This window comes from Oncorhynchus mykiss, chromosome 11 (genome assembly GCF_057628025.1).
Source record: "Oncorhynchus mykiss isolate SJ-2025 chromosome 11, ASM5762802v1, whole genome shotgun sequence".
In the NCBI taxonomy this organism is placed as follows: Eukaryota; Metazoa; Chordata; class Actinopteri; order Salmoniformes; family Salmonidae; genus Oncorhynchus; species Oncorhynchus mykiss.
Window position 1 is genome coordinate 66,013,845 of NC_143032.1, and position 23,656 is coordinate 66,037,500.

At 45.4% G+C, this 23,656-nt stretch overlaps 1 protein-coding gene across 15 annotated transcripts in view; it reads left to right on the forward strand.

Annotated features, from left to right (window-relative positions):
• fbrsl1 (fibrosin-like 1) overlaps positions 1 to 23,656 on the forward strand; it is a 447,606-nt gene that overhangs the window by 195,728 nt on the left and 228,222 nt on the right. The gene's annotated exons all lie outside the window — the stretch shown is intronic.

Consider the following 23,656-nt stretch of genomic DNA (forward strand, 5'->3'; position numbering starts at 1 on the left):
AATGGAGAAATCATGAAATTAGGGACATTAATCTTGAATGACTGGTTAAATTGTAGGAAGGAAGGGAAGACACTGAGCCCCAAATGGCACCCTATTCCCTACGTAGTGCATTACTTTTGACCAGGGCCCCATAGAGTGTCTTGCTCTACCTTGGGTAAATGTGCCTATTTTATTGACATCCATCACGTCAGGCCAGGCAGGCAGGCAGCCATTCAGTGGTTTAGCAGTTTAAGTGTTAGAGGAGGTGTCTTCCTCCAACTGCCTGCCATCTAGTTATTTGATTCAGTTGTCAGACATTATGCTTAAAAGCCTTTTTTTTTTAAAGTGAGTGCCTGCATTGATACACAAAAGTAATTTTCCCACTATACATATAATATAATATACTACCTTGTCCTTTTAGAAAACCCATAGCATAGCTGTTATTATGTAGGCCTATCTTATGAATAGGGGAAATATAACTACTTTCACATTGAGCGCTATACTTTCGTTACCGTTGAATTGAAAATGTAGAATGTGTTCTTGTGCAAAGTGAAAATGTTTATAAAAAATATTGTCAGCCCATTCATATTATAATGTACACTGGTTCACTTATTGTCACTAGGAAACTATTTTTCACATTTAAAAGTATATTTTGCAAACTACACACCAGTATGTGTTTTTCAAACCTAATGAACCTTTTCACTTATCATTATTTGCAGAAAGCTGATGAGTATTGCTTTAATGATGAGGCTCGGAGTTGATAGAGGCAGTCGTGAGTCTTTCTAGTTGTCCATGTTGTCCTCTACACTCTACACAAAAAACAAGGTACTATCTAGAAACCTAAAATGGTTCTTTGGCTGTCCCCATAGGAGAAGTCTTTGAAGAACTATTCTTGGTTCCAGGTAGAACCCTTTTGAGTTCCATGTATAACCCTTTCCACAGAGGGTTGTACATGGAACCCAAAAGAGTTCTACCTGGAACCAAAAGGGGTTCTACGTGGAACCAAAAAGGATTATCCTATGGGGACAACCAAATAACCATTTTGGAACCTGGTTTTCTAAGCGTCTACATGAAAGGGCTAATTTATAGAGAGACTTTTATCTCCCGTTACAACACTAGACCTGCCTGTGAGTGTCATGGCAATTCGTATTGTAGCTTCAGTGTTATCAAACAAATAAAAAACAGTTTGTCACTGCTAATCAGGGGAAGAGTATCTGCTGAGGTAGCGTTTAAAGAGCCAAACAAAGCTTAAGTTAAGAGACATTGATCTGTGTGGGTCCTTATGGTGCTACTGCTGCATGGAAATGGAACTTGTCCCATTCCTATTCCCTCATGGTTCATACTCTCACAGAGATGAAAACAAACAAGACCTCCCGGAAGCTGCTGCAGCCCTTTCACTTGAGCTGTCAGTTTGAGTCTGGTGGAGGGAAGGAAGGAAGGAAGGAGAAGGCCCCCTGTCTTTATCTGTTCTTTACGGATAGCGAGGCAGGGGGAGGGTGAGAGAAGAGAGAGAGTAAGATCAACAAAGATCGAGAGAGAGGGAAGTAGAAAAGGAGGGAGGGAGGGAGGGAAGCAAGAAAAAAGCAAGAAAGTGCACAGGGGCAGGAAGTCTCACATTGTCCTATCTGATGGTGCTGCCCTCTGGGCTGCTTGTGGGCAGAATGATTCAGAGGCTCGGCTCTCTCAGAGTGCGCTCAACTCTGACTTCAGGGGTCGCACAGAGGCCCTTATCAGCAGGTGCTCTGGGCTCTGAAATGGGGCCTCGGAACCACCAGGGGCCTGTCTGAAAGAGGGCGAAACAAATGCAGCGGCTGGAGGAAGGAGAGGGGTAGCGGGTAGGTGGGGGGTGGTTTTATCTGTCACAAGGCACTAAGAGGTCAAAAACCCAATCTCTCTTGACAGTTTGTTTTCCACTTCTATAGGAGATAACGCCTCCGCTGTTTCCCCTGACATATGTTTCTGACGTTGCATGCCTGCCAGGCTGCTTTATCAGAGAGGTTCATTTTAGACGTAAAAGAAGACATTCAGATGTAGACATATACCGAATTGGAGCTGTAGGAGGACTGAAGCCGTAGGTTCAGTAGTAAAAAATTATATATTGTTGGAACATCATATTTATAGGTACATGTTAGCATGTATTAACGTACAATATTGCTAGTTCCCCATTAGCATACATGAGCTGTACACATCCGGCTCCTTACATTAATCTGTATTAAACTCCATCGCTGATAACAGGTAATATACAGCACAACCACTGAGCACCACTATCAGTCTGAGGTAAAAGTGGATGTGGAATAGTTTCAGGTCCTGTTTCCCTCTCCTATCTTCTGTGTTCCTCTGGCTTTATTATAGTGTCACACGTTTGGGAGACAATATCTGGCCCATTTCCTCAGCTGTTCACTACCTGCTTGTTTTTACAGGGGAGAGGAGAAGGAGATGGCCCCTGTCCCTAAGTCTTTCTGGTGAATTATCTTTCTCTCTGGGGCCCTCGATAAAAACCTCCAGTCCTCCTCTGTGCCTCGCTCGGTGAGATAGGCTTTTAAGAGACGGAGAGAAATGTCAAAATATCACGATGTGGCTATCTGCCCCTCCAATATCCTCTGCAGGCTTGAAACAGAACATAGGAAGACAGTTTACGAAAATATGAAACAGCTCCTTTTCACCAAGAGGAAGCGATTGAGCTTCCCCCAGCCACTGAAGGCCCAACTCTTGTTTTCCCCCCTTCACAATGCAGTCTTGAAAAGGCAACACAGTGACCAGGGCAGGGTTTCCCAAACTCGGTGCTCGGGACCCCAAGGGGGGCACGTTTTGGTTTTTGTCCTAGCACTACACAGCTGATTCAAATAATCAACTAATCATCAAGCTTTGATCAGCCCAATGTGTAGTGCTAGGGCGAAAAACTAAACGTGAACCCCTTGGGGTCCCGAGGACCGAGTTTGGGAAACGCTGGACTAGGGCCAGACCCTTTCAATGATGGACTCTTTATGTCACTGCCTACGTCGATAAAAAACAAACATCCAGGGACTGAAATTCCAACAAATCACGAGGCAGACATGCCAGAACGTCGCGATTCAAAACCAAAGTTTGCATGCAAAACCTTTATCATGGTTTTAGTAGCCGGCAGGTAGCCAAGTGGTTAGAGCGTTGGGCCGGTAACCGAAAGGTTGCTAGATCGAATCCCCGAGCTGACAAGGTAAAAATCTGTCGTTCTGCCCCTGAACAAGGCAGTTAACTCACTGTTCCTAGCTGTCATTGTAAATAAAAATGTGTTCTTAACTAACTTGCCTAGTTAAATACAGGTTAAATAAAGAAATGTAGTTGATGCAAACGAGTCACCTGTGAAATGCACTTGTTAAAAATTACCTCTGATTTCCATCTTGCTATTTTTTTCAAGTGGATAAATTAGTGACGTAGGCATTGATGTAGTTCCTCTGTGCCAATAGAGTCACTGTGTTGCCTAGGGTCCGGCTTTTCAGACCATTCACAATGATTGTAGATAGACCTTGTACTGAGATGCAGTTGGAATGCTGATACTGTACGCTTTTGGGAGGGTTTATCAGTATGTTAGTAGTTAGGAGCTCTAGGTTGAGCTGGAGTGTTTATAGCTCACAGACACACCTGTTGGGTATTACCCTGCTCCGATTTATTTAATCGTATTTTATGCTAGATGAGTCTACACTCAAACATAACATTCGCAAAGTCATCTGTGCGTTTCTAAAACAACCTCATTTAATTGATTTGGCATTCATGACCTCCGCTTTGTTCCAAATAAATGTCCTCTGACAAGCAAGGTTTAAAGACAAAAGATCTTTATCAAATACATAATAAGCTCTATTAAAAAGCTTCATGGTTTATTTAACTAAACAACATGATTCATCTGATTAAATGTCAAATAAACCAATTGTTATAAAAGCCAAAGAAGGAAATTGAGGGGAAATTATACAACATATTTAATGTGATTTTACTATAAACATGTACATCTTTCTCAGTGAAAGTAACGTCACATATTACCCACCAATACACCCTATGAGCTGAGGAAGGCCCTATCTTTTCCCCTACATTGAAACTCTCTCACTCTCTCTCTCTATTGCTCTCTCTGTCTCTTTCTCTCTGTATCTCTCTGTCTTTCACTCTCTCTCTATCTTTGTCCACAGTATATTTGTCTCCCCTGTCTCACCTTGAAACTCCCCCATCCCAGACCGCCTCTGTTCGGCCATAGTTTCCATCGTCCTGCAGGTGTCTAGCTACATACCAGCGGGCCCTGCACATTGTGAAAATTAGTCAAATAAACCAATGGCCCAGCAGGAAAGGGTTGGAGCCCTGACATTGTCCCCTCCCTCTAGTGAGGTGTTGTCTGTCAGGGGCGCTCCAGAAGGGCTGTCCGGGTTGCAAACCCTATTTGATTATGCCTGTGTGCGGGCCTGCTTCAGAGCAGGGGCCTGCTGCTCCCCTCTCGCCGGGGGAGCCCGGCTGTTGCCACTAGCAACAGATAAAAATGTCTGTTAACCACAGCAGGGCCCACAACACATCAATCATTTGCTCCAGATAAAGGCTTTAGGCTTCTGGGTGCCTGGCACACTGAATGGCGGTGGACAGAAAATCCCCTTTCCAATGACTGCACAGCCCCTATGGTGGAGGGGTGGAGATGCCATTTAAAATCCGCCAACACAAAAGGTACTCTGGGAGAGGTCATTTGAATAAAAAGGCGACATGGTGAATTAGTGCAGGCCTGGCCTCAGAAACCGCCGGCATAGTTTGCTTGTTCTAAATGAACTCTTAATTGCTTTTGCCCACTTGGCTTTGCGCCTAAGGCTTTGTGCAAGAGAAGGGGAGTTCGGCATCGCTGCATACCTGCATATGGCTTTTCGAATGGAATTGATATTAGTGACTGAAAAACAACTTAGAATGACCTAGAGGGCTGTGAAGTGATTTTGGCCCAGTGGCATTTTTCTCTAGAGGTGACTTTAATGGTTCATTTCAGCCCTTTCTCAATCCAAACCACTGTTAAAGTAGAACTAATATTAGAGAATGTACAAGGCTCTATGTAGATCTAATAGATTATTAAATGAATCTCAGTGTTACAACCATGTTTATGTTACACTGAAACACGCAGACTCCAGTGGTATAGGGTAAATATGTATTTGTTTTTCTTGGTTGATGCCCCCCACCAACTTGGCCCAATTTAAGTGACGATGCTCTCAGGATTTGTATACCGCTGGCATTCCCCATTAACTTACACCTTCCTAATATTGAGTTCCACCTCCCCTTTTTTCCCTCAGAACAGCTTCAATTCGTTGGGGCATGGTGTCAAAAGTGTTCCACAGGGATGCTGGCCCATGTTGACTCCAATGCTTCCCACAGTTGTGTCAAGATGTCTGGATGTCCTTTTGGTGGTGGACCATTCTTGACACACATGAGAAATTGTTGAGCCTCAAATATCCAGCAGCGCTGCAGTTCTTTACTCAAACTGGTGTGCCTGGTACCTACTACCATACCCAGTTCAAAGACACTTAAGCATTTTGTCTTGCCCATTTATCCTCTGAATGATACACATACACAATCCGTGTCGCAAGGCTTAAAAATCTGTCTTTAAACCATCTTCTCCCCTTCATCTACACTGATTGAAGTGGATTTAACAAGTGAAATCAGTAAGAGATCATAGCTTTCACCTGGATTCACCTTGTCACTCAGTCATGGAAAGGGAAGGTGTTCCTAATATTTTGTACACAGTGTATATGGGCACTCTAGACAAATAATTCTACTCATATATTACATACACCGCAATCAAGGCCCAATTACATGCTACTTTCATTTCTAAAATCTCTGAATGCAGACTTGAATGCTTTAATAAGCTGTGTAATGAAGGATCTGGGTGTTTGGCCATTCTCCTAGATTTACTATGGCTTTTATAGCCCATTATAACATACCATTTGCATCAGCAAATTACAATGCTCGATATCATTATCCAACCCTAAACCTGATCATAAATTAAACCTCCCATTTCAAACATCCATCTGTCTGGGGAGGGATTTCTGGCTGCATTCTCACCGGGGAGGGAAATGAAGGACAGAGAGGGGAGAGAGTGAGAGAAAGAGGGGGAGAGGCCAGAGAGGGAGAGAAATGTGAGAGAGAGCGGAGAGAGTGAGAGAAAGAGGGGGAGAGGCCAGAGAGGGAGAGAAATGTGAGAGAGAGCGGAGAGAGTAGCCTCCTGTGGGTTGTAAATAACTTCACTTCGTCAGTCAGAGGCATTCATTCATGTAATCAGCCCTGGCTCTTTCTCTCTGCCTCCTCTCCTCCCAGCTCAAAGCTCAGAGGCCACATTAAAAGCTAATCAGTGGCCATCTTGGTGGAGAGGCTGTGATGCTGACTCTTCTAACCAGGATCACTAACCTTCCTGCTGTCATCTGGCACAGAAGCAGATTAGTATGTGCAGATCGATATGATTAGAGGGCTTGGCCTTACTATGTCACCAAAATGGCACCAGCTCTATCATTCTTTCTTCCTCTCCTTTTCCCTTTCATTTCCCTTCCCCTCTGTCTTTCTCGCTTTCCCTTTCTCTCTCTTTCTCTTTTCTGTCTCTCTGTATACGGTATATATAACATGTGCCATTTAGTAGACACTTATCCAAAGTGACTTGGATAAAAGAAATGTGTGCATACTGTAAATGTTTCACTCATGGGTGGTCTAGGGAATCAAACCAACAATCCTGGCATTACAAAAACCACGCTCCATACTCTACCACCTGAGCTACAGAGGACCACTCTCTAGCAACTTGATTATACACTGAAGGGAACATAACAAATCATGGTCATTTTGTACACTGCTGTAGGTAATTAATTCAGCATGGCTAGTGAAATATTAGTCAACGGTAGAGATACACAGACAGACACATATCCGTCCCCTCCAGGTATCCACCGAAAACCATTTTAGATCTGGTAAAAAAAAATACATCTTTGTGATTTTGAGACAGCGCATCTTGTCTTGACTTTTTCTATGCTCCATTCCCACATGTGAAAACATCTTACTGCACTGCTGTGCCTAGCTGTTGAAATCCTCTCTCCGCTTAGTCTGTCTCCCGAGCCCCCTAACGATTGTTTCAGGAAACAAGCAGGAAACATACCTGTGATGGCCAAATCTTACTGGGAGAGGAAGAACAAAAGGCGCTATGCAACAGATAGCTGCAGGCTTGTGTCAGAGGAAGAACCTAAAAATTGTCAAAGACTCCAGCCACCCAAGTCATAGACTGTTCTCTCTGCTACCGCACTACAAGTGGTACCGATGCACCAAGTCGGGACCCTGAACAGCTTCTACCCCCAATTCATAAGTCTGATAAATAGTTAACCAAATAGCTATCAGGACTATCTGGACTATCTGGACTATCTGGACTATCTGGACTATCAGGACTATCTGGACTATCTGGACTATCAGGACTATCAGGACTATCAGGACTATCTGGACTATCTGGACTATCAGGACTATCAGGACTATCAGGACTATCTGGACTATCTGGACTATCTGGACTATCTGGACTATCAGGACTATCAGGACTATCTGGACTATCTGGACTATCAGGACTATCTGGACTATCAGGACTATCAGGACTATCAGGACTATCTGGACTATCTGGACTATCTGGACTATCAGGACTATCTGGACTATCTGGACTATCTGGACTATCTGGACTATCAGGACTATCTGGACTATCAGGACTATCAGGACTATCAGGACTATCTGGACTATCTGGACTATCTGGACTATCAGGACTATCTGGACTATCTGGACTATCAGGACTATCAGGACTATCTGGACTATCAGGACTATCTGGACTATCAGGACTATCTGGACTATCAGGACTATCTGGACTATCTGGACTATCAGGACTATCAGGACTATCTGGACTATCTGGACTATCAGGACTATCAGGACTATCTGGACTATCTGGACTATCTGGACTATCTGGATGGACCCTTTCTGCACCCTTTCTATTACTCAATTTTCTTTCTCTCTGCATTGTTGGGAAGGGCCCATAAGTCAGCATTTCACTGTTAGTCTACACCTGTTGTTTATGAAGCATGTGATGAATAGCATTTGATTTGATTTGATTTGGACAGCGCTGAGAGCAGAGTAAACGTCCTCTACTGTGAGACTAAAGACCCGTGGGCCTCGCCGAACCCCGAGAGCTCCCACCACCAAGAGCTCCCACCACCGCGTAAACAAAGCCTGAAATGAAGGGGAGCCTGGGGCTGACACATTAACACCACTGCTAAAATGTTTATTTTATGGCCCTGGTGGATTCCAGCATTGGGACTTCAGGGGCGGAAAAATGAACACCACTTGCCTTCGCCTGCCTGCCTTTTTGCAGTCTCTCATTTGAATCTAGCGTTTTTCTCATCTCTTTTTGTCCGTCGCCTCGCTCTCTGTGACTCTCACACCTCCTACAACACTTCCTTAGCTCGTTTTAAAGGTACTAAAACCCTGGCTCATAGCCTTTTAAGGGTGTTAGGTGATACTTTATTCATTTTTCATTTGAAGGCATCTGAATGTCTTTAGCTGTAATGCAGGCTGTAACTTTGGTTGTCATGCCACGATTCAGTGGTTCGCAGCAAGGCCATAGTTAAGGTTACAAAGTAACCACACAAGATGATACTACTACAGTACATTCCATAGGATTATCTTTGGCGTTCCCCCCTCCAGAAACTCACCAGAGCCAATCATATCCCCTCCACATAAGTGTGCGGTTCGCGAAGCCATACAATAAGTTAGTAAGTAGGTCATGTTCTGCAGATCGTCTTCTAATCACTCAACGAAACCACCATTTTGTCCCGTCTGAGCCCCCTGAGCCTTGCTTCTGGGAGTCCCAGCGCCAACACACTCACTAATTTGGTTTTCTGTCATGTTTTTTTTCTTCTCCTTTTCCTTACCCCATATCTGACAGTCGACATGCGACACAAGCCCCCTCCCACACCTTCTCCTCCCTCCTCCCTCCCTCTCTCCAGGTTCTGTCTGGTGGAGCAGCAGGCAAGGTGGCAGATTACAGGAGGAGTGGTATAATTATACTTCCAGCTGATTCTGCTCTGTTTATGAGGGAAAGAACTGTTAATGACAGTGTTGTATATTACGTCTCCCTGAGGCCACATACTGAGTAGAGCATAGTCTGGGGAGGAGCTGCAGGAGCTTGGTTCCGTTTCTTCATCAGCTTCACCTACTACTGGCTGCTTTCTTTGTGGTTTGTTTTTCTCTCTCTCTCTCTCTCTCTCTCTCTCTCTCTCGTTCTTCTTTCTGAGAAAGTAAAAAACAGAGATAGAGCTTGCGGTTTTTGATGCGATGTCACCTCGTTTCACTATGGTTTGGCCTGGGGCTAACAGACGCGCAGAGCAGGTACAGCCCAGATTTCCTGTAATGTGTGTGTGAGGCGTGTGGGCGCTCGCTGACGCTGCACGAGGCAAACAACAGCGGGCCTTGAACGTTCAAAGTCCACCCTGGTGGTGTGCAGAACGCCCATGCTGGCTAGCTCATGATAAGGGGGCCCTGACTAGCCCCTGGCTCCTCCACCACCCACCTCCCCACAACGGCTTACTAGCACCATGCGGTGAGAGGACTTGACCAGCCAAGCCCTGGCATCCCCTCCCTCAGGCCCTGCATAGTGTTTCCTATCTACGTGCTCTCACACACGTGGGCCAGATCTGATCTCCAAAATTGCAGATGAGTTTGTTTTTAGATAAAGGCGCTTAATCATAATTGCTGATCTGGCTTTACATGTGGCATTCAACCAGTGATGTAGTCCCACTGGCAGATGTCTGATCTCACAGTGTAGAGAGGCTGGATGGCTTGCTTTCAGCAGCCTCACTCTCTCTGGGCCAGACTAATGTCTGTGTCTCTGGGTCCACCAGACTAATGTCTGTGTCTCTGGGTCCACCAGACTAATGCCTGTGTCTCTGGGTCCACCAGACTAATGTCTGTGTCTCTGGGTCCACCAGACTAATGCCTGTGTCTCTGGGTACACCAGACTAATGCCTGTGTCTCTGGGTACACCAGACTAATGCCTGTGTCTCTGGGTACACCAGACTAATGTCTGTGTCTCTGGGTACACCAGACTAATGTCTGTGTCTCTGGGTACACCAGACTAATGTCTGTGTCTCTGGGTACACCAGACTAATGCCTGTGTCTCTGGGTACACCAGACTAATGTCTGTGTCTCTGGGTACACCAGACTAATGTCTGTGTCTCTGGGTACACCAGACTAATGTCTGTGTCTCTGGGTACACCAGACTAATGTCTGTGTCTCTGGGTACACCAGACTAATGTCTGTGTCTCTGGGTACACCAGACTAATGCCTGTGTCTCTGGTTACACCAGACTAATGTCTGTGTCTCTGGGTACACCAGACTAATGTCTGTGTCTCTGGGTACACCAGACTAATGCCTGTGTCTCTGGGTACACCAGACTAATGTCTGTGTCTCTGGGTCCACCAGACTAAGGCCCCATGCAACTGTTGATATGAAGGCCACCTGTTTCACTCTCTCTCATCTGACATAGACACTATCTGACCAAGATGTGTCTTTATTTTGTCTTTGAAGCCTGGATGAAACAGAAATAGTACACACTGGCTCTGATATATAGTCACATATTTCTCGATAGTGTGATAAATTGTGTTTTGCTTAGATCTTCAATTAAATATTTGTTGGCATTTAGCCAATTATCCGTCAGCCTACCACGGCCCTCCATGTAGTTCTCTACCCAGTCAAAGGATCCCAAACATAATCCCATTCCCTACATCACAGTAGGTCATCTGTACCTGCCTCACTATTAGGCAGGCCTCTCCCAGTGGGAGAGTGCATCACATTCTTCCCTGACCTCCTTGGGCCCCCAACCAACCAGATTCATATTTAAGATTCATGTCCATAGGGACAGCGACCGCAAAGGCCATTCCTTCCTGTTGTTCACTCTCATCACCACAGTATGGACACCCAGGAATTGCATTAGCTTTCAGAAATCTGCATTTTCAAAATGCAGAAAATAGAAACATTCGCATTTTAAACCATTTCACCTGCGTTTTATATTGAAAGTCAACAGTGTTTTATTGCTTGAATTTAGATAAGGGGAATTAAGATAGTGCAACACACTCAACAGACTTTTTTTAATCAGATGACACCAGACAGAAGTGCAACACTATTTGGCTAGCTGCCACATATTTTTTGTGATAACGATGCAGGGCCATAATTTTTCTAATGTTTTTCATAGAAAGAATGTAGCCAATTACCTTCCTAATGATTTGCTTGAAGTTAATCTTGCATTTTGGAGAAAAACTACACCTGAGGAAATTACCGGAGAAAAGTAGCCTACACATCAGTCAGAGCACTGTCTGGTGATCCAATGACGAGAGCAAATATATTTCATTGTGGAGAAGTGCAGCTGAAGCACGAAATTACTTTTTTCCCATTCCTGATTTGGAGCGAACCCTGACTAAAACCGAGCAGAATTTACAATAAGAAACTCATTTAGATCTGCGTTTATAAAACGCAGCAAGAATATTTTTCTGTGTTTTATCTTTGCTTTTCTGCGTGAAAATAGCAGAATTCTGCGTTAACGTGACCCCTGACCCCCTCCTGTTCTCCACTGACACCGCTCTGCCTGCCACAGTGTGGACCCCCTCCTGTTCTCCACTGACACCGCTCTGCCTGCCACAGTGTGGACCCCCTTCTGTTCTTCACTGACACCACTCTGCCCGCCACAGTGTGGACCCCCTTCTGTTCTCCACTGACACCGTTCTGCCCGCCACAGTGTGGACCCCCTCCTGTTCTCCACTGACACCGTTCTGCCCGCCACAGTGTGGACCCCCTCCTGTTCTCCACTGACACCGTTCTGCCCGCCACAGTGTGGACCCCCTCCTGTTCTCCACTGACACCGCTCTGCCCGCTACAGTGTGGACCCCCTTCTGTTCTCCACTCTGCTTGCCACAGTGTGGACCCCTCCTGTTCTCCACTGACACCGCTCTGCCCGCCACAGTGTGGACCCCCTCCTTTTCTCCACTCTGCTTGCCACAGTGTGGACCCCCTCCTGTTCTCCACTGACACCGCTCTGCCCGCTACAGTGTGGACCCCCTTCTGTTCTCCACTCTGCTTGCCACAGTGGGCTCCCTGTCTCCATGTCTCCCCATTCCCAGACTAGAGAAGGCAAATCTGGTACCTAGCCTCCTGCTCTCCCTCCCACCATCCCTCCTTCCCTTCCTCCGCAGAGTGTCAAGCCATGGCAGCGGGTCGTCCTGGCCAGGCCCGGCTTCATCACGTTTGCCAGATGGGCCGAGGTTTAGATCCCTACTCCCACGATGGAGGGGTGGAGGGAGGTGGTGGAGGGAGGGAGGCTGAAAGGGAGGGAGATGGTGGAGGGAGGGAGGTGGTGGAGGGAGGGAGGGAGGGAGGTAGGGAGGTGGTAGAGGGAGGTAGGGAGAAAGGGAGGGAGGTGGTGGAGGGAGGTAGGGAGGGAGGTAGTGATGGAGGTGGTGGAGGGAGGGAGGGAGAAAGGGAGGGAGGTGGAGAGGGAGGGAGAAAGGAAGTGGTGGAGGGAGGGAGAAAGGGATGGAGGGAGGTAGGGAGAAAGGGAGGGAGGTGGTGGAGGGAGGGAGGGAGGGAGGTGGTGGAGGGAGGGAGGGAGGGAGGTAGGGAGAAAGGGAGGGAGGGAGGGAGGGAGGGAGGGAGGGAGGGAGGGAGGGAGGGAGGTGGTGGAGGGAGGGAGGGAGGTGGTGGAGAAAGGGAGGGAGGTGGTGGAGGGAGGGAGGGAGGGAGGTGGTGGAGGGAGGGAGGGAGGTGGTGGAGAAAGGGAGGGAGGTGGTGGAGAAAGGGAGGGAGGTGATGGAGGGAGGGAAGTGGTGGAGGGAGAAAGGGAGGGAGGTGGTGGAGGGAGGGTGGGAGGTGGTGGAGGGAGGGAGGGAGGTAGGTAAGAAGAAAGGGAGGGAGGGAGGTGGTGGAGGGAGGGAGGGAGGTGGTGGAGGGAGGGAGGTAGGGAGAAAGGGAGGGAGGTGATGGAGGGAGGGAGGGAGGTGGTGGAGGGAGGTAGGGAGAAAGGGAGGGAGGTGGTGGAGGGAGGGAGGGAGGTGGTGGAGGGAGGGAGGGAGGTGGTGGAGAAAGGGAGGGAAGTAGGGAGAAAGGGAGGGAGGTGGTGGAGGGAGGGAGGTGGTGGAGGGAGGGAGGGAGGGAGGTGGTGGAGGGAGGGAGGGAGGTGGTGGAGGGAGGGAGCGAGGGAGGGAGGGAGGGAGGGAGGGAGGGAGGGAGGGAGGTGGTGGAGGGAGGGAGAAAGGGAGGGAGGTGGTGGAGGGAGGGAGAAAAGGAGGGAGGTGGTGGAGGGAGGGAGAAAAGGAGGGAGGGAGGTGGTGGAGGGAGGGAGAAAAGGAGGGAGGGAGGTGGTGGAGGGAGGGAGAAAAGGAGGGAGGGAGGTGGTGGAGGGAGGGAGAAAGGGAGGGAGGTGGTGGAGGGAGGGAGAAAAGGAGGGATGTGGTGGAGGGAGGGAGGTGTTGGAGGGAGGGAGAAAAGGAGGGAGGTGGTGGAGGGAGGGAGGGAAGGAGGGAGGTGGAGGGAGGGAGAAAAGGAGGGAGGTGGTGGAGGGAGGGAGGGAGAAAAGGAGGGAGGTGGTGGAGGGAGGGAGAAAAGGAGGGAGGTGGTGGAGGGAGGGGAGGGAGGTGGTGGAGGAAGGGGATAAAACATTAATGATTTTTGTTTTCATTTACATTGCAAGTTATTACATTTTAATGTAACACCTCTTGGGACCCGGGAGCATTAAATGGCTGTTCTTGAATAATCGACACTAACTGCAAGCAAATGCTGGGGAGAAAAGAAATTAGCTAGCGCAGCAATTTGGCACAGTGATTATAGTCTCCTCTGAGGCAGTTCCTGATGATTTAAGAATGCTAACATTTAAGCAAGTCAGATCTCATTACTCCTCAAGGTTAAATCGAGCTGCGTCGGAGGGAAGGGGAGGCATCCGTTGCTAGATTGGAAATTAGGTCTCTATTTTCTTTTTTTCATGCTTCGTGTTCCTATCTCTTGCTTTGACAGTGGCTTGTTTGAAAATGGCGTGTGCTCAGGGCAGGAATCAGCGAGACCCCGGTGACACTTTGGAGCCAGATTTTAATTGGATCAGTGATATTCTGTTTCTGAGCTGTAATGTCTCCTCTGTGCCAAATAACATCACTTAGCTATGCACAATAAAATATGGCTTTTAAACTGCAGTTCATTTTGCAGTAGACCTGTATTTTGTAGATGCAGACTTTCCAAATAGATAGAGACAATTGAAAAGAACAAGAAAAAATACTGAACGGCAATTGTCTTGTGTATTCAGACATATAAGATTGTGCCATAAATGCACCTTTATGTTGTATTTTTCCATTCTTTCACGTGTAATAGGAAAAGAAAACAATTTTCGAAGCAATTTCAGTTCCATCGTCTTTTGTCCAGCATGTACCTCATTCAGCCATTCATTTTTTCCACACAACAACCTTGATCCAGTTAGCTGACAAGGACAATAGCTTGCTCTTCCTTCCGTAAACCAAACAAACGTGAAAGGTTATAACAATACGGAAGCCTTTTTTCCATTACTGGCCGTCAGATCCTTTTAACCGTGTTTAAACCCCGTTGTTTATTTGTCACCCTGTTGTTTTTCCATCCAAAGGGGCTCCGCTAGGAAAGTGAAAGGCGATGAGGATAATGATGCGAGGGGGAGCAGAGCAGAGAGGATGCAGATGTACTTTACTACAACGCGTTAGACCTGTGATAAATTCTCCCCGGCACGGCACAACCAGAGAGGAGAGAGAAGTTGGTACTGAGACAGATGGGTTTGACTTTTATCTCTACGGCTTCTGAAGGGAGGAGGAGAAATCTAAACATTTGTTGCCACTGCTACGATGAGATTTATTTAAAGTAAGGCATGAGCAGGAGATGAAAAGCTACTTTGGGGAATAGGCTGTATCCCTCCTCCCAGCTGTTGTTGTTTCTATGCAAAAAGGAAAACATTGCAAGTCAAATGTAATCATCATAACATTGGGTTATGCATCGTTCCGAATATAATATTAGGTTCACTGTCGCCTGGAATTCCTTATTTTGCCTGGAATTTGCATATTGCAATGCTACTAAGAACACTGTTGTTAATAAGAACCAATCAATATCTCTGTCCTTGCATTTTTAGAACATCTAAGAACATGTTGTTGTTTCAAAGTGAATACATTATCTACACTTCATTATGAATTGTTGGAAGCACACGCCACAGTTCCTATTTTTATTCTTGTAGTCAGATATACATATGTAGGCTAGCTTCTGTGTACGCCTCGTGAGGCTTTCTTGTCACCAATGGGATTCGTGTTATCAGGAACGTAGCTGGCTACGACCATAGCGGGGTTATCCCGAGGAAGGAGCAAAAAGCCTTTAAATTGTAACCAGGAATTTCCACATGAAACATTCATGTTTAAGTATGATTAAGATAGATTAAAGAGGGTTTGTTTGCTTCTTAAAGGCCCCGTGACAGTTTGGAAATGGATCGAGTAGAGCTTTCACAGCCGTGGTCTTCCTAATCCCACTCCAAGATTTCTCACCCACATTTCCTGGAAATGATTTACATAAAGTTTTCACATGGGCTTTGAGTCAAGCACAAGCACCTCAAGGTTCCTACCTACCAGTTAATTCAGCAAACTATAAACCAACAGATTCATTCTTGTAGACTGTTTTTTAAAGCTGTTGATGCAATGTGGAGAGAAGAATCAACAACATACACCATACAGTTGAAGTCAGAAGTTTACATACACCTTAGCCAAATACATTTAAACTCTTTCTTTCACAATTCCTGACATTTAATCCTACTAAAAAAAACCTGTCTTAGGTCAGTTTATTTTAAGAATGTAAAATGTCAGAATAATAGTAGAGAGAATTATTTATTTCAGCTTTTATTTCTTTCATCACATTCCCAGTGTGTCAGAAGTTTACATACACTCAATTAGTATTTGGTAGCATTGCCTTTAAATTGTTTAGCTTGGGTCAAACATTTCAGGTAGACTTCCACAAGCTTCCCACAATAAGTTGGGTGAATTTTGGCCAATTCCTCCTGACAGAGCTGGTGTAACTGAGTCAGGTTTGTAGGCCTCCTTGCTCGCACACGCTGTTTCAGTTCTGCCCACACATTTTCTATGGGGTTGAGGTCAGGGCTTTGTGATGGCCTCTCCAATACTTTGAATTTGTTGTCCTTAAGCCATTTTGCCACAACTTTGGAAGTATGCTTGGGGTCATTGTCCATTTGAAAGACCCATTTTCGACCAAGCTTTAACTTCTTGACTGATGTCTTGAGATGTTGCTTCAATATATCCACATAATTTTCCTGCCTCATGATGCCATCTATTTTGTGAAGTGCACCAGTCCCTCCTGCAGCAAAGCACCCCCACACCCCCACAACATGATGCCGCCACCCCTGTGCCAAACAGTTCTATTTTTGTTTCATCAGGCCAGAGGACATTTCTCCAAAAAGTACGATCTTTGTCCCCATGTGCAGTTGCAAACCGTAGTCTGGCTTTTTTATGGCGGTTTTGGAGCAGCGGCTTCTTCCTTGCTGAACGGCCTTTCAGGTTATGTTGATATAAGACTCGGGTTAATTGTGGATATAGATACTTTTGTACCTGTTTCCTCCAGCATCTTCACAAGGTCCTTTGCTGTTGTTCTGGGATTGATTTGCACTTTTCTCACCAAAGTACGTTCATCTCTTGGAGACAGACCGTGTCTCCTTCCTGAGTGGTATGACGGCTACGTGGTCCCATGGTGTTTATACTTGCGTACTATTGTTTGTACAGATGAACGTGGTACTTTCAGGCATTTGGAAATTGCTCCCAAGGATGAACCAGACTTGTGGAGGTCTACCATTTTTTTCTGAGGTCTTGATTTCTTTTGATTTTCCCATGATGTCAAGCAAAGAGGCACTGAGTTTGAAGGTAGGCCTTGAAATACATCCACAGGTACACCTCCAATTGACTCAAAGTATGTCAATTAGCCTTTCAGAAGCTTCTTGACATCATTTTCTGGAATTTTCCAAGCTGTTTAAAGGCACAGTCAACTTAGTGTATGTAAACATCTGACCCACTGGAATTGTGATACAGTGAATTATAAGTGAAGTAATTTGTCTGTAAACAATTGTTAGAAAAATGACTTGTGTCATGCACATAGTAGATGTCCTAACCGACTTGCCAAAACTATAGTTTGTTAACATAAAATTTGTGGAGTGTTTGAAAAACAAGTTTTAATGACTCCAACCTAAGTGTATGTAAACTTCCGACTTCAACTGTATATACAAAAGTATGTGGACACCCCTTCAAATGAGTGGATTTGGCTATTTCAGCCACACCTGTTGCTGACAGGTGTACAAAATCAAGCACACAGACATGTAATCTTCATAGACAAACATTGGCAGTAGGACGGCCTTACTGAAGAGCTCAGTGACTTTCAAGGTGGCACCGTTATAGTTTCTGCCCTGCTAGAGCTGCCCTGGTCAAATTTTAGTGCTGTTATTGTGAAGTGGAAATATCTAGGAGCAACAACTGCCCAAGCCTACGATCACCATGAGCAATGCCAAGCGTCGGCTGGAGTGGTGTAAAGCTCATCACCATTGGACTCTGGAGCAGTGGAAACGCGTTCTCTTGAGTGAGGAATCACACTTAAATATCTGGGTTTGGCTGATGCCAGGAGAACACTACCTGCCCGAATGCATAGTACCAACTGTAAAGTTTGGTAGAGGAGGATTAATTGTCTGTGGCTGTTTTTCTTGGTTCGGACTAGGCCCCTTAGTTCCAGTGAAGGGAAATATTAAGGCTACAGCATACAATGACATCCTAGACCAGTGGTTCCCAAACTTGTTATAGTCCCATACCCCTTCAAACATTCAACCTCCAGCTGCCTACCCCCTCTAGCACCAGGGTCAGTGCACTTTCAAATGTTGTTATTTGCCATCATTGTAAACCTGCCAACCACATATTATACAATACATTTATTCAACAAAAGAATGAGTGTGAGGTTTTGTCACAACCCGGCTCGTGGAAAGTGACAAAGAGCTCTTATAGGACCAGGGCACAAGTAATCATATAATAATAATCAATAATTTTGCTCTTTATTTAGCTATCTTACATATAAAACCTTATTTGTTCATCAAAAATTGTGAATAACTCACCACAGGTTAATGAGAAGGGTGTGCTTGAAAGGGTGCAGATAACTCTGCAGTGTTGGGTTGTATTGGAGAGAGTCTCAGTCTTAAATCATTTTTCACACACAGTCTGTGCCTGTATTTAGTTTTCATGCTATTGATGTCGAAAATACACTCACATAGGTACATGGTTGCAGAGGGCATCAGTGTCTTAACAGCGCAATTTGCCAAGGCAAGAAACTATCCAGAAATCTGGCAGTGGCTTCTGATTAAATACATTTTTTACAGAACCTCTTGTTGCAATTTCAATGAGGCTCTCTTGTTCAGATATCGGTACATGGACTGGATAACGAATCCAGTTGTTTGTGTCATCAATTTCAGGAACGTACCTGCGTATTTGCACACCCAACTCACTCAGGTGCTTCGTTATATCACATTTGACATTGTCCGTAAGCTTGAGTTAATTTGCACACAAAAAAGTCATACAATGATGGAAAGACCTGTGTGTTGTCCTTGTTAATGCAGACAGAGAAGATCTCCAACTTCTTAATCATAACCTCAATTTTGTCCCGTACATTGAATATAGTCCCTGTCATCCTAGATTCAGATAGGCCAGTCGTGTGAGAAACTCGTCATCATGCAAGCAGTCAGACATGTGAAAATTATGGTCAGTAAAGAAAGCTTTAAGCACGTCCCTCAATTAATAAAAACATGTCAATTCTTTGCATCTTGATAACCACCGCACTTCTGTATGTTGTAAAAGCGTTACATGGCCGCTGCCCATATCATTGCATAGTGCAGAAGATGCATGAGAGTTCAGGGGCCTTGCTTTAACAAAGTTAACCATTTTCACTGTAGTTTACAAAAATGTCTTTCAAGCTGTCAGGCATTCCCTTGGCAGTAAGAGCCTCTCGGTGGATGCTGCAGTGTACCCAAGTGGCATCGGGAGCAACTGCTTGCACGTGCGTTACCACTCCACTCTGTCTCCCTGTCATGGCTTTTGTGCCATCAGTACAGCAACACATCTTGACCACCAAAGTCCATTTGATGTCACAAAGCTGTCCAGTACTTTAAAAATATCCTCTCCTGTTGTCCTGGTTTCCAGTGGTTTGTAGAAGAGGATGTCTTCCTTAATTGACCCCCCCATAAACATAACGGAGGTGTACCAGGAGCTGTGCCAGGCACGCCACGTCTATTGCAGTAATTGTTTCAAAACATCTCCTGCCATGTCACTGATGTGTCGTGAAGCCGTGTTGTTTGATGAAGGCATTGTCTGTATAGTTATTTTGGCCTTTTCTCCCAGCATTGGCCCAGCCATATCCGCGGTAGCAGGAAGAATTAAGTCCACAATAACATGGGGCTTGCCTGTCCAAGCCACTCGGTAGCTCACCATATAAGACGCTTCTAGACCCTTCTAATTAATGGTATCTGTTGCTTTTATACATATCTTACTACTAGAAAGTCTTCTTAGTTCTCGCTCAAAAAACTCCTGTAACTTATTTTTCAAATGGTCATGTTTCATTTCTAAATATCTGTGCATATGTAAAGGTCTCCCGTGAGAGAGTAACGGTTAATGTGATTGGATGTTAATTATTTCACTAGGCTACCTGTATTTGACATCGTGTTGTTATTTCGCTGAACACAAGATGGTTTCATTTTCTTGTCAGTGAAACAAGGCTACTCAGGCGAGAAACAAACTCACCCAAATGTACGTATAGCCCCATTGGAAAATATAAATGGACTGTTTTGAAAATGTGAATCACATTTCTATTTGGCGTACCCCGGACGGCATCGCGCATACCCCTGTCCTCGACGATTCTGTGATTCCAACTCTGTGGCAACAGTTTGGGGAAGGCCCTTTCCTGTTTCAGAATGACAATGCCCCCGTGCACAAAGCGAGGTCCATACAGAAATAGTTTGTCGAGATCGGTGTGGAAGAACTTAACTGTTCTGCACAGACACCTGACCTAAACCCCATCGAACACTTTTATCAGCCAGGCCTAATCGGCCAACATCAGTGCCCGACCTCACTAATGCTCTTGTGGCTGAATGGAAGTCCCCGCAGCAATGTTCCAACATCTAGTGGAAAGCCTTCCCAGAAGAGTGTAGGCTGTTATTGCAGCAAAGGGGGGACCAACTCCATATTAATGCCCATGATTTTGGAATGAGATGTTGGTCGAGCAGGTGTCCACATTCTTTTGGTCATGTAGTGTATGTCAGTCAAACTGAAGCTGGTGTGTGAGGAGAAAGGCCGAAACCTGTTGAGATGAAATGATATGTTGCACATGCTACAGTATATACCTTGGCTTGAGAAAGCCCATATAAAGCAATTGCCTACACATTTCAGATTCCAGGGTCCTCAGATGGAACAGCAATCCATACCTTCAGGCAGTGATTCAGATTCAGATTCATTCATATTTGTTTAACACACAGACAATGGATATGAATCCATTTATGAATCAATGTTATTATCATGTATATGAGATGGTTCCTTCCTATCTGGTAGGTAGATCATGTGATCCGGAGATAGATCCATACTTAACAATAAAAGATGGGTTTAGACAGGGGTACTTATTTGACAATAATTGAACTGCCATCTTGATGGATGGCAATAGCAATGGCGCCAGGCCTTAACGCCCCAACCTGCCGACCTGGCGTGTTGTGTTTCTGATCTGATCCCACCTATTTACTGTTATCTGGCCTGGCTGGCTCAAGCCTCCGAGTCAACCTGTCAGCCGAGTGGCAGTTCGAAAAGAAATATCAAATTGAATTAAAATTGGTCGCTCACCCAAAACAGAGGCCCGCATGCCTTAAAGATCACACATCTGTTCCTCTAAATCATTGTTGCAGAGTCAATCCCTCTCCTCTCCGGCGGACGGGTCGGGTGAATTTTTCATGCCAGCGGGGCCACCGCACGCTTCATCATGTTAAAGTGCCCATGACATTACTGAAGGAGCAGCCGTCCCTGTGCAGCCAGCTATGCTAATGCTTCTGGAAGGAGAAGGAGGAGAGGAGCCTGGCTGGGCTAGAACTCGGCTGCCTAGCTGGATGGTATTATACGGGAAGGAGAGAGAAGTAAGGGAAGGTCAGCAGCAGGCCTAGCTGCAAGCATTTATTTGGGATAGGGGCTTAGGAGACAGCAACTGCACTCAGTGGTTCAAATCAAATCAAATTGTATTTGTCGCATGCTTGGTAAACAACAGGTGTAGACTAACAGTGAAATGCTTACTTACGGGCCCTTCCCAACAACAGGTGTAGACTAACAGTGAAATGCTGACTTACGGGCCCCCAACAACGCAGAGAGAAAGAAAATAGAGAAGTAATAGAAAGGTAAAGCACGTAATAATAAATGAAACCTTTATTTAACTAGGTTAGTTAAGAACAAATTCTTATTTACAATGCCTACTCTTGCCAAACCCGGATGACACTGGGCCATTTGTGCGCCACCCCATGGGACCCATTTAGACCGCTGCGCCACTCGGGAGACCAATGAGTAACTATAACTTGGCAATATACACAGTTGTCCATCATTTCTCACTCTCTTCCCTTATCTCTCTCTTTTTTCTCTGTCATAATCACATACCAACTCTTACTAGCACATGTTATGTCTCTCTCAAACTAGGTTCTATATTCTCACCACCAAGCAGGCAAAGTACTTCAGATACCATGTTAACTTCTAACGCCACAAAACCTCCCTCCTTTATTCTCCCCAAGCCCCTTAATCCTAGAGAGCTGTTTCAGAGCCTGTCCCCAAGGTCACCCAAGGTCACCAGTGGATAGTGAGTTTGCCGCAGTTAACAGGGCCGCTGCAATTTATCCTACATGATTTGTTTGGCTGAGGTAAAAGTCAACCATCGGCTCCGACCAGGGAACCAAAATAAAACCAAAATGTATCTCTTTCTCAGCTCTGTGGGGATTGGGTAATGGAATGACACAGGGGATATACTGTGAACTGTAATGGCTCACAGCATTGTACCCCCTGAAATTCGATAAGTGAGCACAATTGTGAACACAAAGGATTAACTTTGATCTTGATATTGCATGTACAGCATTGATTTATCCGGAAAAGAATGGAGGTTGTGCTGGATGGCAGTGTTACTGCTACATAATGGTTGTGTTGCAGGGAGAGGCCATCTCTCATCCTCAGTTTTGTCCTTCAGGTGTTTTGTATTCATGGCTCAGAATGCTCTGATTGATAGGGATTTCAAAGGCTAGACTATCACATCTTGCATCTTTTCCATTGGCTGTACATGCAAAACGGACACAGCCTCTCCCAACGGTTATTTTCAAAGTTGTAAATCGATCTTGTAATCAGCTAGTGCAATCTTGTGAAGCTGAAATACAAAGCAAACAACCACAGAGACAGAAGGAGGGAGGGTCGAGGAGAGGAAGAGGGGGAAGGGGAGAGGAAACTATTTCCACTGTCAGTTTGCATTGAACAGCCTCGGAGGTGTGCTTTGTAATGTTTCTCGCCTTTTCAGAAACCGCCTCGGCGTCTATAAGGTTCTCCACAAGATGAGCTCAACTGATACTATGGTTCCCACACGCTCTACCTTCTGAAATGTCACAAATGATAGCGGTTACTGACTGAGAAGAGCCTGATAAAATCTCACCTGATTAGAGGGAGAGAAAAAACACGCAGTGTGAAAAGGCGAGAAAGGAGAACAGAATCTGCACTCATCCGGCCTCTGAGGTTGGTGTCTCAGTTTCAATTGACATATCTCTTTGGCTTGGCCTGGCCTGTGTGTAGCACGGAGGATGAGGTGTGAAGACCACCTACACCTCATTTCTTTTCTCTCTTACTCTACCTCGCTATTATCTCATTCACACGGTTTGTTTTTAGACGAGGCAAGATTCAGCAGTTAGTTCAGTATTGTTGTTTAGAACTAGCTATTCAAATGCTACAAAAATGGCGGACATGTTTTTAGGCATCATTTATCTCCACTGCCCAAACTAATTTAAGACATTTTAGGGAGTTGTTTTTTGGGGGGCATCCTAACCAACGTAATGCTCTTGTTTCTTTTCCAAGTAGGAATCATTGTAACACCTAACAATGATGTAGCACCTTCTTTGTCTCGATATAATCTTGGTTTGCCTTAGCAACATGATGTTCCACACCATGGCTGCCACATGGGAACTATGTGTCCTGGTTAAAAGTAGTCCACTTTATAGGGAATATGGTGCCATTTGGCACACAGCCTTAGATGAGCCAGGCCCCACGTAGGCATGAATCTGGTCTGAAATAGCCCAGGAGTTCATTCCCTCTGGGACTGGCTGTGTTACAACAGAAAGATGCTATCACCCACAGCCAAAGTGCTACAGCCATTCTTGTTGTGAATAAAAATGGGTTGATGACATCGTCTTGCTTGTTTATTGTAGACTTCCCCGTGTTCTCTTACTTTGTCTGCATAGAAATCTCTTTTTTTTTTAAGTATCTGATGATCTGAGATTGCATGGGCTGTATGATGTTAGCTTGGTGACGCACTATTGTAGGCTACATATTCAAGCAGTAGGTCATAT